This window comes from Diuraphis noxia, unplaced genomic scaffold (assembly GCF_037042655.1).
Source record: "Diuraphis noxia isolate RWA-SAM2 unplaced genomic scaffold, SU_Dnox_SAM2 contig0003, whole genome shotgun sequence".
NCBI lineage: Eukaryota > Metazoa > Arthropoda > Insecta > Hemiptera > Aphididae > Diuraphis > Diuraphis noxia.
The window spans coordinates 61,930,734-61,945,937 of record NW_028301713.1 but is presented as its reverse complement, the minus strand read 5'-3'; the positions used below and the strand labels follow the sequence as shown (position 1 = coordinate 61,945,937).

General features: G+C 28.5%; 1 protein-coding gene and 1 long non-coding RNA gene across 3 annotated transcripts in view; one reads left to right on the top strand and one right to left on the bottom strand.

The window, feature by feature from the left end:
* Positions 1-15,204, top strand: part of LOC107163636 (SH2 domain-containing protein 5-like) — a 148,518-nt gene that overhangs the window by 16,432 nt on the left and 116,882 nt on the right. The gene's annotated exons all lie outside the window — the stretch shown is intronic.
* On the bottom strand, positions 7,349-12,085 carry LOC149057639 (uncharacterized). Of its 2 annotated transcripts, XR_016191223.1 has the most exons (4): positions 9,956-12,085; positions 9,776-9,862; positions 7,572-9,405; positions 7,349-7,499 (listed from the first exon to the last, which is right to left on the bottom strand). It is a non-coding gene; the product is annotated as an uncharacterized LOC149057639 (long non-coding RNA). The 2 variants fall into 2 exon arrangements; XR_016191222.1 differs by having other exon boundaries at positions 9,776-12,085.

Genomic DNA, 15,204 nt, shown 5'->3' with positions numbered 1-15,204 from the left:
GATAGTTGAATTTTTTTTTTACATGCGTAATGGTATCACGATGTAGATGCAAATTTAGAGACAGTAAATTCTGAAGTTTTAATAGTTTGTGGGTGCTGAGGATTGGTCATGGTTCACAGCCACAAAATGCAAAGTCTATTATAAACAGAAGTTATTTTTTTATAATGGCAGACATAAGGATTAGATGGTAGTAATTGCAAAAGGGTATACGATTTAATATATTCCTCGAATACAAAAACTTGCTTAGGGTGATTTTTTTTTTTCAACGTTGTGCTACACTGATGGAGGTTGCTAGGAATCAAAATATTAAACGTATCAGCTACTTAGTCGAAAATTAAATATAAGGATGCAAATAAAAACTATAGGTATAAATAAAATCATAAAAAGGTTTTTTTTTAATCCAAACGTTTTAGTTTTGTATTCCATGCATTTTCGTAGAGGTAAGCTTGTAACCGCACATCTACACAATGGAAAAAATATTATATAGCAATATTGCACTAATTACCGATTGTAGAAAAATTGTATGTTGATCCCTAATAGTAGATATTTATTGATGTAAAGCCATAATCCTAAAGGATTACCTTATATTTAAATTATTATTACCTACCTTCTACTAAAACTGTAGGTATCTACAATAATTTTATTTACTGCATGAAATAAAATAAAGTAGTATACAATTGTATTTATTATCACACGTTGTCAGCTGGTATACTATCAGATTTTTATTTTATTTAATTGCCACTAATGAATTTATCAAAATTATGAAATCTTTTGGTACCGTAATGATTACACCCATAGCTAAATGAAAAATTACTACAGTCATAAATAACGCCTATAATAATAATATCAATGATAAATCGTAAACTCGTGCGCAGTCGCACCTCATTTGTAAAACCATTGGTTGCCGAATGCGTTTCATTCGAAACTTGACCAATCAATAATTAGTCAAACGGTTTATATTTCGAATAGTTATCGATAGATGTTGGACGTGAGACTACATGAGTATAATGACTTTCAAGAACGAACTAGTCTGGAAATAAATACCAGTGGAGCCTACACGTATATGGTTATTAGTAGACGTAGTAAGTGCCTAAAATAATATTATCATACCAGTTCCACACGTCATATTATAGAGACCCGATGTGTTCACACTGTTCAAGGTTAGATTTGTTTACCAAACGTGCGTAACTATTTTTTTCGAAATTATCTTTACACACACATACGCTGGATTTGATAGTTGATCGGAATTTGCACCAACTCAAATCAAATATTAACGTTTTTCAAAACTGTGTTTACCACACTCTTGAAAACAAAATATTTACACGAGTACCTATGTGGTGTTTGGAAATATTGTAATTTGGGATAATACAAGATTATTTTCGATACGTGTGTAAACATTAAATAAATGTGATTTAAGCGTATACCTAGTACATTGTGGACGTGTGTAGTAATAACCAGTCGTCCACGTGACTATATATTATTATTTTATAATACTCTGTTATAACAGAAAGAGTAAAATCCACTCCAACACTCTTAATATACTATATACATACTCTATGCATAATATTGTTTAGTCTTACATATTAAAATATAAAATATTGAATTTAAATTCAATCAGTTCAAACAGTACTTAGTCCATGATAATGCTATATATACTATGAGATAATGATGAGCTAAAGATAACTTCTCCGTTATTTCTGACAAAATTTAAGATAAAAATAAATTCTAATCCAATACGATAAGTACTAAAATGTATGGAAAAAAGTACTCGTTAAACATATAACAAAGAAATCTACTTAAATGTTGATCTCATTATAATATGAACACGACGCACCGATTTCTTCGCTGTCTAACATATGACCCTGGCCAATTAATTTTTGTCTATTCTTAGTTATTTTAAATATTCTTTACCAGTATTTAAAAATACAATACAAGCGTTTTCGTATGAAGAATAAAATAATAACTTTTAAACTTTTGTTCAACTTTTCTCGTGTATACCTATAATTTGTGTTGAAAAAAAAAACTGTAATATTAAAATAATATAAAATTGCTTAGATTGTTTAGTACCACAAAACGGTTCCACAAAAAAATATCTTGGTCAAAATATTCCTAAACCAAAATATCCCTTCAAAAATATTCCACAACAAAATAAAATATAATAACTGTTGCGATTAGAAGTAATATTCGCACTTTATCTAAAGTGAATGTGTGTTATTCCTTTTTTTCGATAATGGTATTATAATGTGCCATTTTATGTCATTACTTACAATGCGTGTCGTGAGTATTTAACAATCTTAAATTAATATACTCAAATCAAATTTAAAAAATCGTTTTTTTGTATTGTATCTGTATGTAAATCAATAGCACATAACTTAGTATTATAGTAAGCATAATAATTTTAGACTAAAAAATAAAAACATACAATTTTAATTTTTTTTTTTTAATAATTAAATATGTTTTAATTCATTTTTTTTTAATTCTATAAATGTATTAATATCTACGTATGTAACTTGTATAAAAACGTTTAAATTTCAAATTAATAGTTACCTACACATAATATTTAGACCGGGATATTTTTAGATGGGATATTTTTGGGGTGATATTTTGGTTTAAGGATATTTTTATCAGAATATTTTGACGTGTCGTTCCACAAACCACGTTTTCACATTTATAAGCCACACTAATGTTTTTTGAGTTTTCAGTTGCACATGTTTTTGTTTAGTTCACATATTGTAACGACCTAAGAATGTGATCAAACGATAATGATGAAACGTAATATATTTTTATTACCATCGTCCATTAAATTGCATTTGGAGTTCGATCGGTTGAGGAGCCATTTAATCCATTAGATAAACACGATATAAATAGAAGCGTATATACACACATGAAAGTTTTTTGAAGTTAGTGAACGATACAAAGATCGATGCTATAATATTTTTTCACAAAAAAAAAAATGATATAAATAATATTATATCGTATGGAGGGGTTAGCTTACGGTTTGTAATTGGTACTCGAAGTCACAAACGGGAGTGAGGGGCGTGCAAAAAATAAAAGTCCTGTTAATGGTCGTGGAAACAACCAATACGCTGAAGGGGTATTTCAACAAACTTAGTAGTTGTGTTGCGTATGTTTCAAAATATAATTTTTTTTCTAGCATTCAATCGTTATCCATGTACGGTTTTACGAGATTCACTGTAACCACATGCAACCCTTAGGTGGAATTCGGAGATACACTAATTGGAGTGTTGTAATTGTGTACACTACAGTATTAATTACAAGTAAAATCATAGTAAATCATTAGGCATTGACAAAAATGTAATTTTTGACATACATTTTCGTCAGATTTTTTTTCGTGAAACCTACTAAACTGAGGGTTAGTGAATATTATAATAATATGCCTATGACCGAAGGTGACCGCGTGATAATCTCCACGGACGATCGTCGCCGCGAAGACGTCGGGGAATTCATTATCTCGATGTGTTAACTTTTCAGGCGAGATATCCGGTGACAAAATAATAAATATTATTATGGTTTTCTCGCCGAAAACGATGCAATCGGTTCCCCGAGCGTATGATATCTATTATACTAGAATATAATATTATATTATTCTAACCGTATCGTCAACGCGATTAGTGTGAATTATAATAATATGCGCACATTATAATTTTATATACCTATTATAGGTACCTATACTATATCCATCACAAACTTGTTCTTAACGCACTTATTTTCATGGATAATAATAATATCACACACACACACACACACACACACACACATATATATATAGGTATATTATAATATAAAAGAATTCGGCCGAAGTGATTCTACATCAGTTGCGGCCTACATTTGATATAATGTTAAGACTTAAAATGTTCCCGGTTATACAGATATAAATGAACATTGTATTTTTTCCTTATGCTGACTCTTGTATATTTATGAATGTCTGGTGGGGAAGCAAATTTATCTCATCAAACACATCTTGAACAATAAAAACAGTTAAATAACGATTGTTTCCCATCATCGTCCATGCTCAAATCGTATCAACAGCTATTTTCAAAACTGCAATTTTCACCGATAACCTCACGACAAATTACATACCTAATTTTAAATACACCTATACTCTGATGACGTATTTAAAAATAATTCATTTATATTACCTAATCGTGTTTCTAACTGCATTTTCTAAACTCTTTATTTTAAAGAACCTTGATATACAAAAAGATACATATTATTTTATAAAATAATAAATTCACAATCTTATAATATACTATTTATCGTAAATTAATTATTACGATGCTATTCTAATAGACGTCATAAGTTGTTATGCCTGTGAATTGTGCCAACATTTTCTGAAAAGTGAAAACAAAAACTTTGAGCTTCATAATGGTACTTGAATGTATTATTATTACCTACCACAGTAATTTAAATTAATTACATTCGTATATTGTATACACTATACACAGTAATTTTAAAGTACTTTTATAAATCTCAAAATCGTCATGTTTTTTTGATTTTTTTGTGTGTACCAGTGTAAGTTATGGTGCATTGCTAGATTCATGATTTACATTCAAACGTTAAAAGGTATATTATGTAAATTACTTGTGTGTATAGAACTGTAGTGCGCACAATTTTACAGAATTATGAAGAATTTTAAAATGTGCACATTTATGTAATAATTATAACATTGGTATACTTATACCTATTATAGTACATATAACGATTTAATAAGATAATACTGTGCTTAGCTATACCATTTGGTATTTATTGAAAAAAAAATTTTACTCCATTAAACTGTATTTTAATTTATCATTTTATTAAAAAAAAAGTAATATTTTAATTATAATTTTTGATAACTGTTGTCCATTATATATTATACAATATACTGCTATAACACGTAATTCATGTACCTAGGAATTATTAATTTTAAACGAAATAAACTAAAACTACCAACTGTATAGCTTGACAAATAAAGATTTATTATTATCGGATTGTGAAATTAATACACTTAAAAACAATTTAATATGCTTGTACAGGTATACACAAAAATAGAAAAAAAAAATGCATTAAAAATTCCAAATTGTGTGAAATTACTCAAAATAATATCACAATTTTTTGTGTGTGGGTTGGAGAAAAATGACTATTACGTTGTATAAAGTATAAAAATTGAATAATATAACCAAATGTATATATTTATTTTTAGAACATTTTTTTTAGATTCTGAACGAAGTGAGGAACGTATTTTTTACTATTATTTAAGAAAAATGTACAATCCAAATGCAAGTTAATATTGTTTTGAATAATTTATGCAAAATAAACTGTTTAGATATTTATATTCAAGTATACATAATATGTTTATTTAATTTAACATAATCTTAATATTTTTTTGTAAAATATAAAAATATAAATGGAATAAAAAACAATTAAATAAATAAACAGGTACATAAACGTCGAAAAATCTTTAAAATTAATCTTTTGTACTTAAAATATTAGAAACAAACATATTATAAAATAATTCAAAATATAGATTTAGAAAATTGTTGTAAGTTGAGTGGTATTATAGTGTGTTCAATATATCTATTTACTTTCCATTTTTTTTTTTTTTTAATCACGGTGTTAGTACTTATGAACCAGAAAATAACAAACAATTATAGTTCGTAAACTTACCACATATTCAAGGGTTAACCAGAGTTTTTATACCAGTATATAATATATATATTATCTGCGATTCATCAAAATATTGCAAAAAATTTAACTAGACATTTGATCGAAATACACCATATATCATGATACCAATTTATTATTAATTACTATACCTACTATTATACTATTATAGGCCAAAAGTATATATATATATTTATTTATTTACCCTATCTCATATTCGATATGATAAATTTATTAAATAACGATTTATTTCTCTGCAATTGAAATTCGATACGCTTTTTGTTACAAGAACTAAGAAGCTATAAAATGCTCTTATATTTTTGTCTTAATGGATATATAAATATAATATAATTATATAGATACTTCATCAGTATTGATCATTGTACATTATCTTGATAGCAATGATACTTTACGGGCAATATGACTACACAATATGTATGTTGGTCTTTGGTCGTTGAATTTGAAATTATGGATAACGTTCAATAATCCAAATGTCACCAATACCAATAATGTCGTCGTCGTCGTCGTTATCGTCACCCAATTACTAAGTTGAACCCGCATATCTATACTGTATTGGATACAGAAAACTTTTTCCCCATCGTGGAAGCTAAATAAAAAAATAAAGTTTATCCCAGAGAGGAAAATAATGGTACTATTTCATTAAATCTGTTTTTCACAATAAACCCACCGCTGATACCTCGTTGACTTATTATAATCCGAAAGTTTATACTCTGATTATATGCGTATAACATATATTATAATAATGTTTAATGTATAACATGTCGTACACAGTAATCCAATTTAGTGATTCATGCTAGTTAAACTCATATTTGATGTAATTATACATTTATATTATATTGTTATATAATATTAGTTGTGGGCTTTTAAATATTTGCTTATTTTTAGTACGCCGTGTTAGAAATCCGTTTTTAATAATTAATAATTCTAAACGTACCTACTTCAGTTGTATGTTTTTAAACAGCTACACATATTTAATTTAATCACGTACAACAATAACAAAAACACTACGAAAGTGAAATAATTTTAAAATTATTGAATCTCCATATTTATTTTCTTATGAAAATTAATCGTAGTTTACACTGACGAAAAAATTGTATTTTAAACTAATTATTTTCAGGTATATTAAAATTCATGGTATAATTTCATCAATTATAAAGTTAGTATGTATTCGACTACGTGACGTTTGTTCCAGTCTCGAATAACAGTATTAGAAAATGTAAAATATTTTATAATATTAATTATTATCCACCTTAGTTATTATAATGACCCGTTTAATCGTGAACTTTTTAAGTTAAATAAAAATATAGCTAGTAATAGTAATAATAATAATAATAATAATAATACGTATAACTTTTATGTAATACATTTTATATTTTATTGATATTATTTCAAACAGTAACAATAAGCATTTAAGCATAAAAACATTTAACTAACCAATTCGACCATTTCTTTTTACACAGATTACCGTCACAACACAATGATATAAGAACTCGATGAATAAGTAATCAATCAATATCATTATTATTTTCATATTATATTCTAATTTTAGCCATATATATTATATTTCCAATATAACAATTATGTATAGTGTATATAATTTGGAAATATAATATATATGACAAAAATTAGACTATAATATGAAAATAATAATGATATTGATTGATTACTTAGACATTGAGTGCCTAAGTCACTGTGTAGGTGTAAAAATAAATTAAACAATTGGTTAATTTAATATTGTTTGTGTTCTTCAACGAATTCTCTTTAATAATTTTGGCAATGTCCATCCTTCTTGTTCTCCGAGGAAATGGTCATAGCTGAAATTAAATAATGTTATGTATATATTGAGGAAAAAGATAGAAATTAATAAATATCGTAAATAATCATACCCATAAAAATAATTTAGGGCCATAATGCTGAAAAACCTTTGCCTCTTTTTTTGTTGGTGCTGTAAAGTATAAATTAATACCAATAATAACTGATTATTTTATAAACATTTTATCTGAGTTTACATTATATGAAATATTTAAAGGAATGAAAAAAAGTAATAAAATATTAGTTTTTAATAGAAGTATGTTACAATATAAAAAAATTACCTCGTGCAACAAAAGCTTTTTTATGTACCGTACTTACTGTTCTTACCGTATTAACGGTTTAATTTTGCCCTGGGCGCCAAATCTTAACGGCACAGCCTGGTTACGTGCATTTATATCATTCACCAAAGTATCTATTTTATCTAGTTAAATTGAATTGTACATGCTGTTAATACCTTATAATAATCAATAATATATATTTAAAACTATGATACGGCACGCACGTTAAATGCGCTGCTGTCTCGTAAAAATGAACTCGTTGGTATTTGGTAAATAATAATCCTGTAATTTCTGTGTAAATATAATATTATATACAAAAATGAGGAATCGGGGACCGATGCCACCGATGGCGTAGCGGTCTTCGAAACCTTGAACAAACATGGGAACAACGTGTTTCAATATATAAATTATAATAAATACTAGCTCGTAGTATGTACATAAATTGGGTGGGGTGGTGGGGAACGAGATCTGATCACGTCGGGGCCGCTTATGAAAGTGGCATCCGTTCCGTGAGTTTCATTCGGATAAGTGTGACCTAAACAATATAGAGGTTGTCCTGAAAAGGACAATTTTGATTCCACGAAGACTAGTCCTAATCGGCGTGGGGTATTCGTCGGTTGGTCATTGAGTCGACTTCAGGGTTGTGTGTCGCTGGTGTGAAACTGGTTGACAACTGGCGGTCGTCGGGGTTGGGCATTAGAAACGATAACGTGCAGCAAGCCTGCAATTAAGTGGATAGGTCGTAAAATGGCCGTTATATATGTCACTTGGTGACAATAATATAATAATATATAACAAATGGGATACGCTTCAGGTATGCCGCTGGTGGCACCTGATTGTACTATTATGTTTTGACAGTTGAGGGTTAGGATGAAGACTGATTTAAGTTTTGTAGCTGCACCGTTATATATAATGCATTTATGGGGAATTCCGGTGCCGGTTGGTTGAGTTTATCAAAAGTGACGAGAGAATGTCGCACTTTTGCAGCGGTGCGGGTTACTTGATTGGTGCGTGCGTTTTTCCTTCATCAGCCTCTTGTAACTTATTTCTTTACAAACCACCTTCGTCAGTCAAGTTTCCCTGACAAAAGTGTGAAATTAAATTGTCAACGTGTGGTTTCGTACACACTGTTGGTCTTGAAAAAGACCTTTATACGCGCTCGTGTGTAATATGTGCGCCGTTATAACTTTCATTTTCGCAAAATTGTTTCAATACCCAGACGGCAAGCATATTTTTGGCGTCCTTTTTTGAAGAACTTACATAAAAAAGCAACGATAAAAGTGATTAGTGATTATTGTTGTAACAATTTTAAATATCAATACTTTAATACTATTATTAATCCAACCAATATTTGTCGTAAATAATCTTTTTTTATACATCACATCTAAGTGAAACTTAAATTAAATATAATATTGAAATTAAGTTATAGTTTATATTAAAATTGTCAATATCTATACAATATGAAAATATTACTTTATTCATCAATAGATTGACCATTGATGACACACCCCACCATTATCACTGGCGGAGAAATCGCTATGACGCTGACTGTGTAGTTGATATATGGATAAATCTAATTTAATAAGCGAACTGGTTGGTACTTAAATTTGTATTCAAAGTGGTTCATCACCTAAAGTAAAAGGGTTTAAGTTATAATATTTACTATTATATCTAGTGTAATAATGAACATTAAACATGTTGCCAATACAAGCATATTTCGTAATATAAAATCAAACTCAACCAAAATATATAAAAAAATAAAAAATATCTAAGTAATTGAAATGTTGTATGTGTGTAAGACGAAGGCAAAAATTGTCCATGTGGCGTCCTCTTAACACATGTGAATGCTTAAGATTATTAATTTTTTTAAATAAAATGTCTTAAAATATTACCCAGAAATTATTAAGATCTTGATCGTTCTATAAAGGTTTAAGTCACACTATTTTATAAAACCTAATTTCGTATATATTTAAAAGACATATTAATTAATCATATCTTACATCACTATCATTTGTTGATATGCCGTCGTCTATATTTGCATGCTGAGCAGTTGAAGTACTCTGTACATTTACTAGATCTTGTTCGTTCTAAAGGTTTAAGTCGGGTTAAGTCACAATATTTTATAAAACCTAATTGCGTACATATTTAAAAGACATATTAATTAATTATATTCATATTACTCTATCAGTCGTTACGAGGTTGCGGACGAAGTATGGAATTAGTTGAGCAGCCGAAGTACTCTGTACGTTTACTAGATCTTGTTCGTTCTAAAAGTTTAAGTCACAATATTTTATAAAACCTAATTTCGTGCATAAATGTATTTAACTTCTACGTTTGTAAAAAATTAATTTATCTTTTCGATTATGCTGATGCAACACACCTCCTTCGTCTATCAAAACTAAGTGGTTGTCGATATTTATGCCAAATCCTATCCAGTTAAGGATTAGTTGGTTATAGCTATTCCTACTACACGAACCGGTCTTGAGAACCGGGTTGTTGGATCGATACAAATAAAGTTTCCTAAGTTATATTTTACAGGTCCTAGGAACTCATGACCTGCGTTCATAGACTAACACAATGGAACACGATATAGTAACGCAAAACAAGATTTATTAAATAACTGAATAATATCTATAGTATATAGTACACTATCACCTGAGTAACCCTGTTCTTGAGGGTAGTATATTGAAGATCACAGTAATAGCGGAGCACGAGCTGAACAATAATTATTAAATGATTTTTACAAGGTAGGCTTCAATGTGTGTTTGGACACGACCGTGGTTTAGACTCGACTGTCTGGCTATATTTTATAATATACATAATATATGCTCGTACTCTACGTTCCTGTGTTCTGTTAACCTAAGCTAAATCGGCGAGCGCGACATAAATGATGAGTCAGTAATCTGTAAATCGTTACACTGATATATTCGGCATAATTATGTGTACCTTTAAAAGTCCTCTTGCTTTTTTGTACAAAAATCGCCTGCTCATCCATACCAATCCTATACCGACTATTGCTCCTAGTGCTATAAATGATTTTGTCTTCATCTTGAAACCCAGACAATTGTAGTTTTCAATAAGCAATAATAATTAACTCGGGGGTAAAGTGACCGAGCGGACTAAGGCGTCGGTTGCGACGCACGCAGTCGCCGGTTCGAATCTCGGTCACGGGCGGCATCGCTCTTTGGGCATTTCGCGATGTCTGGAGAGAGAGGCCGCCGGCCCCCAACCGGGCATGGCAGAAACCCACGGGTGCCCATTCAAAATTCTGCCAAAAACCCACGAGTTAAAACCTTACAGTTCCTTTCCCTACAGTTCCCCAGGATAATGACCTCAGTTGACGAAGCCTTAACCATCAAAAAAAAAAAAAAATAATAATTAACTCGTTCACTATATTTTGTGTATAACAATATAGGTACTATAGAAATAACGTAACGGTCCGTGCAGGCGTTAAATTGTCAAATGAATATTTTAATTGTTACACAGATAATATATTTTTGGGTACCTAGTGATGTATTTATAAATATTATGCTGTTTATATTTTCATTTAAGTCAGATAACATGATATAATAAAAAAATACCAATGCTAATGAAACTACTCAACCGATTTTAATAAGACTTTATGTTTAATGTGGTAGCTTTTGTTCGGCTTAAAGTATAGGTCATTATTAATCCTTCGTCGGGTGGCCCTTAATTGTTTTTTTGAATACCTAATAATGGATTTTGATGTCGAAAGAAATTTACTGGTGTCGCCTTGTTGAGTAATTTTTACATTTTTATAATTTGTATAAATTATTTTTTTTTTTTTTTACACGAAATATATCCTCGGTGACATAGGACATTGGGTGACAAAATTTAATATATTGGGTTATATTTGCATTGAAAACTATATTATTTTGCAGTGTTCATATTTTATTTCGAAGTTCTGCCTAATAACTTAATTTATTATACTATTGTTATTAAATTGACTGCAATTCAAGTTTTGTTCTACACAATTTACTTAATCATATTAAAGTTTTGCACATACCATGATTTTTTTTATCAAAATGTGCTCAGGTATCTACTTCTAACATTTCAAATATTTCCATAAGATCAATTTTGATTTTTAACAGTTTCAATCGTATCAAAACCTATGACATTTTGAAAATTTTTAATAATAGTTAATTATTAAATATTCGATTTGTAAGTGTTATTAGTCAAACTTCGTTAAATAAATGTATTTTGTTCTTTCTGAATTTTTTATCAAATCGCATATGTAGAAATATAGAATGTACCATTGCACCGTGCTGACTGTAATTTTATTTAGGTACTTCCACATATCCGTTCGGCGATAATATTAAATTATTTATAAATTAATAATATCTATGTTATAATATACCGGAAGATTTTTTTATCATTGAACAATCATTATTTAAAAAATTACTAAAGTTTTTGAAAATATTTTTTACATAGTTTCAAGTTGTTCAAAACCCAACGTTTTTATTAAAATATTTTTTATCCTCATCATTTTTTTACTTCTTTGAATGACAACATAGAGTTTTAATTTCATATTCTAAAGCAGAATATTTTTCTAAGTATTTTGATTCATAAAAATTGAATTTAGGACGAGTAGTTTACCCAGCAAAATGTTTGTCCACTAGCTACTCCGCTTGTCTAAACTTTTAATACTTATAACTCAAAAACTACTCGTCCTAAATTCGATTTTTATGAATCAAAATACGTAGAAAAATATTCTGCTTTAGAATATGAAATTAAAACTCTATGTTGTCATTCAAAAAAGTAAAACACTTAAAAAATGATAAGGATAAAAAATATTTAAAAATAATTTTTTTTATAAAAACGTTGGTTTTTGAACAACTTGAAACTATGTAAAATAATATTTTCTAAAACATTAATAATTTTTGAAATAATGAGTGTTCAATGATAAAAGAATCACCCGGTATAATACTTATAGGATTTACAATTTTAATACAATTATAAACATACATTTCGCCAGTCCTCAAGTATGATTTTTGAATTTTTTTTTTTTTGCTAAACTTAAGTGTGCCATTAGTGTGGATTTGTGTGACTAATTTCAGAATTTGTGCGATACTATAATTTAACCGTAAATTCAAAAATATATAAGGGGAGCTGGAGAAATGTTTCCCAGCCTCCTTATATAGTTTTGAATTTACGGTTAAACCAGTATCGCACAAATTCTGAAATTAGTCATACAAATTCACACTAAAGTTTAGAAAAAAAATTCAAAAATCATATCTGGTTGGGGGGGGGGCTGGTGAAATGTACGTCAATTATAATATGTTTTACTGTACAATGAATCTAATATATTATTAAAATTACTGGATACTACCGTCTACCAATTACCAACACTACAATATCTACTTCTAGGCATATGTCGCCGAGGGTATATTTCGTTTAGTAAAAAAAAAATAAAAATATATCTACTTCTAAAATCAGTCAAATAATATATGTATACTTTTTAAATAATTTACTGTATTATTTCAATACAATGCAATTAATATGATCACACGGCGTTTTAGTTAGGCTTTTCACGTACACCCCGGTCCTGCAGTCCGTTTACATATTATAATAATGTTTTATAATATTATATTGTATTAATATCCATAATGATTCATCAAGCGTCCTCGTTCCTATTTTTCTTTGAAAAAGGAAATTCTTCATATTCTTATTTTTGAAATTTTTGAAATACCACTTATTTTTTTCAAATAATACCCCTCCCTCCACCTTTAAAAATGCAATTTATTATCTAGATTATTAATCTAAAAATGTTGTCATATTAGAATAGAATTAAAATTCAAAAAAGTAGTTTTTGAGTTATTTCACTTTGTGTACTAAGGATAATAAGTCCATTATAATATGTATAGTAGGTAGGTACATAGATATAGGATAATGGTGGTTATGGGGTTTTAAACGTTTTAGTGATTTATATTAATTTATCAATAATTTGTAAAAATGGTCCAAGTATGATAAATACTGGGATCCAATACAAAATCTGTTTTTATTTATATAAAACCACTTTTAAGGACTTTTATCCTTAGAATAAATATTTTGATTACTGAGAAACCATTCATTCGAATTTTGAATTAAGTACATCAACGTTTTCAAAGAAAAATATCCACTATACAATTTACAGTACAAAAGGGGGTTTTTCATTTGAAAAACAGAAGATTGTATCTCCAGGACACTCCTTAATTAGTACAAGAAACAAATTAAAGATTTGAATAATTTCATTAGAAGAAAGTTGAAATGAGCATGCTTGGTGAATCACCCTGTATACTTTCATATAAGTACTATTGTTATAATTTATATCTAGGTTATAATATAGGTATATATAATTATGTATTTTTTGGAAACACAAATACTGCAGTAGATGACTTCTAATCAATTGATTGCAATACGACCAATCTTCCTTGAATATTAAAGTTAAAGCAAAAAATATTCCCAATCAAAGTATTTTCCGCTATACCTCGATGATGTGTTTCGTCGATATTAAATTATGGCAATAATTATATGGGAAAATATTACAAAACTAATTTTTTTATTTATGCAAAATATAAAAGTGTAAATTATATGTAACATACGTTCCTCATAAGATTTTTTAGTAATGTTCCAATTTCACAATATGACTCCCGTAACATTCTGAAACCAAAATTATACGATTTAACCAAAGTTAAGTCATTAGACTTAATTTACATTCTCTAGAATATTATTAGCTATTAATCATTTAAACAAGCGCTATAAAGGTATTAATGGTATTAGACATATTATAAAGAGCATAGACTTGAGTAAGATCAAACCTTGAGAGTATCTGAAGTGTTCAATAATTCAAAAACTTATTATTTTGAATTTTGATTATACAAATGATTAATGAAAATTATTTTCTAATGTAATTCATTCTTCAAAAGCTAATAAAAACAACGACAAAATATAGTTCAATTAGTATTGAACTTCCGACAAAGAACCTTCATTATCTACAAACTGCAGATTATTTTTATTTGCCGAGACTGCTCTAAAGGTTATAACATGAAGATGTAGAAAGTTACTGATACTTAACTTCCCTTTTATTCTGTTGTAGCAATGTAATTTACAATATTTATGTTAACGTTGTCGATTGTTTTACAGTTTACTTGGTATGCGTATTGCTATTCTTCACTTCCCATTAGAGATTTTTATGAGTTATGTATCTACCTATACAATATGTGGATTACACATCCATTCGTACATAGTCATGATCCATTGTTATTTAATAGCAGTTCCACGAATATTATTATCTGCTTATCACAATATTATACCATGTCAATTAATTTTATATTTGTCATCAGAATTAAAAAAAAAAAATCATAGATAAATACTATACTCTCCGAGTCTAATGAATTAAATTTTTAACCAACGCCAAACAATATTATTA